The sequence below is a fragment of the Trichechus manatus genome, unplaced genomic scaffold, assembly GCF_000243295.1.
Source record: "Trichechus manatus latirostris isolate Lorelei unplaced genomic scaffold, TriManLat1.0 scaffold00043, whole genome shotgun sequence".
NCBI classification, from domain to species: Eukaryota; Metazoa; Chordata; class Mammalia; order Sirenia; family Trichechidae; genus Trichechus; species Trichechus manatus.
In genome coordinates, this window is record NW_004443979.1 from 5,545,279 (window position 1) to 5,548,051 (window position 2,773).

The following is a 2,773-nucleotide window of genomic DNA, read 5'->3' on the forward strand; positions in this document are numbered from 1 at the left end:
TTTTTTTTTTTTTAAATCGTGCAGGTGTTGTGCTTCACTTAAAAAATGAACTAATTTTCTAAAACTATGGAAAATACAATGCATATTTATGCCAATGCCTTTGAAAATTTAAAAAACAGGAATAGTCAAGCAACATTAAGAGTATGGAGGGAAGCAGGAAGAGACAGAAATGAAGAAACCAGCATGGAGTGATGGGTTTGAATGCCGAGTTCTGAGCTTTCCTAGCTATGACCTTCTAAGCTACTTAACTTTCCTGAGCCTCAGTTTCCTTTAAAACAAAGGTAATGACACTCATCTAACAAAATGGTTGTGGAGATTAAATAAGAGAAATAATTTTAACTTATCTATAAATTATTGCCAGAACCCACGCAGGGCCCAGGAGCATGCTGAGGGACCCTCCCTCAGTTGGGTAAGGCGGTACCTCCAGCATAACCAGAGGCTGCTCTCTCAGGCACCTGTGTGACTCTGGGCAACTAAATTAAACACACCTTGCCTCAGTTTCCTCATCTGTAAAATGGGTATAGTAACACTTATCTAAGGAGCCCCAGTGGCACAGTGGTTAACTGCTTGGCTGCTAACCAGAATGTGAGTAGTTAGAACCCACCAGCCAAAGAAAGAAGTGGCAATTTGCTTCCGAAAAGATTACAGAAACCCTATGAGGCAGTTCTACTCTGTCCTATAGGGCCACTATAAGTCAAAATCTACTGGGCAGCAATGGGTTTGGTTTGCTTTCGGTTTTTATAAATTGAAGTACTGGACACAGTGCTGGCCCTAGTAAGTGCTCAGTAAATGTATAGATACTAAATACATTTGGTTGCTGTGGTAAAGCAGGACCTGCACTAACGCAGAACCGTGGAAATGGAAAAACGGGAGGGACTGGTGGTCATTTCAAAAGCAGAACTGATTGGCGATAGGGATTGCAGGGTGTCTTAGTCATCTAGCGCTGCTGTAACAGAAATACTACAAGTGGATGGCTTTAACAAAGAGAAGTTTGTTCTCTCAAGTCTAATAGGCTACGAGTCCAAATTTAGGGCATCAGCTCCAAGGGAAGGATTTCTCTCTCTATTGGCTCTGGAGGAAGGTCCTTGTCATCAATCTTCCCCTGGAGCTCCCTTCCTTTTCCTTTTATCTCTTGTAAGATAAAAGGTGGTGCAGGCCACACCCCAGGGAAACTCCCTCTACATTGGATCAGGGAAAGGATGTGACCTTAGTAAGGGTGTTACAACCCCACCCGAATCCTCTTTAACATAATCTAATCCTGCCTCATTAACCACAGGCAGAAATTAGGATTTAGAACACATAGGAAAACCACAATGACAAAATGGAGGACAACCACACAGTACTGGGAATCATGGCCTAAACAAGTTGACTCGCATCTTTGGGGGACAAAATTCAATCCATGACACAGGAGAAGGAACACTCAGAGATAATGGGGGGGCGGGGGGCTTTCCTTTGGGATTGTGGTAAATGAGGCGCTACAGTCAAACCTAAATATCCAGGCTCAGTGACGCATCTTCAACCTAACTTTCCTAAAATCTCCTCCTTAAGAAAATGTGATTCCTCAGAGAAAAGTTATTCCATGAATGGCCAGAAGATGTCGCCGCAGACAATACCATGTATACTACGTTCCCACCTTGGTGTCTGGATTCTGCTCTGCCATTTGTGAAGGAAAAATTCATCTCTATGGTGGTTGGCCCTCTACCTAACTTCCCTTGCCCCGTCCTCCTGCTCTGTATGTAGCCTCCTCTCTTTCTTCTGTGAATCCTCATTCCTTCCTGCCCTGAAATCTAGCTTGGTGCTTTGCTGATGACCTGGCAACCTGGGATCCAAGACCTTTAAGTCACAGAGCCAACATGGGACTAGGCCCTATGCATGCTTCCCTGCTCTCTATGATCATGCTCATACAGATTATTTACCCTTGCTGTCGACACCACCCAGATTCCCCGCCAAGTCCATTTAGCCTCTTGAGTTTCAATCAGTGAAGGCAGGGGCATTTTTATTCACCATCTCACGCATTCTTTAACTTTTCTCAGATTAGCCCAATTTTCAAATATAACATTTATAGATTTGGTGGCACAATAATCTACCTCACTTTCTGAAAATCGCAGTGTTCTTGGTAAAATAATCCCTAAACTTTAGCCTATAAACAGCCCTAGGACATAAGAAATGATGAGCATTCCCAAGCCAAGTTAAGTGACTTATCCGCAGGGAATATATGACAGTCATGGGACTGGACTCTGACAGCTGAGACCTGGTTATAAAGAAAAAATGTTCCAGGCCAATTCTCTCTTCCTGTTCATGGTTTGTGTTTGTGGCTCTTCTTACTCCATCTCTCACGGGCTTTCATTATTTAAAAAATCAACCTAAGAGTAACTTGCAGACCAATATTTTTATAAGCGTCCTTCCCCATTAATAGACTCACAGATAAATCTCAGAAATAAATCTAAATTTCTAGTACTTATTCAAGTAATCTGGGGCTCAATTCCAAAGAATAGAGGCTCTGAAAGTAAGTTTGGGGAAGAAATCAGTGATTACAAGAAAGGGCTGAGGATCAAGGTTCCGAAATCCTCACTCTATTTAGAATCTAAAGCAAATCTTTTAGCAGCTCTGATTCTGTTTACCTTTGTCCTAAAACGCTCCCAAGATTGTAGACCACAGGGGGGAAAAATGTTTTAGCTTCCACATACTGTTTCTGTTGTTGGACTTAGTCCCTGATGCTGAGAGGGGTCATTAGCCCCTCACATGATTATGTTGCCCAAGAACAGGGACCTCA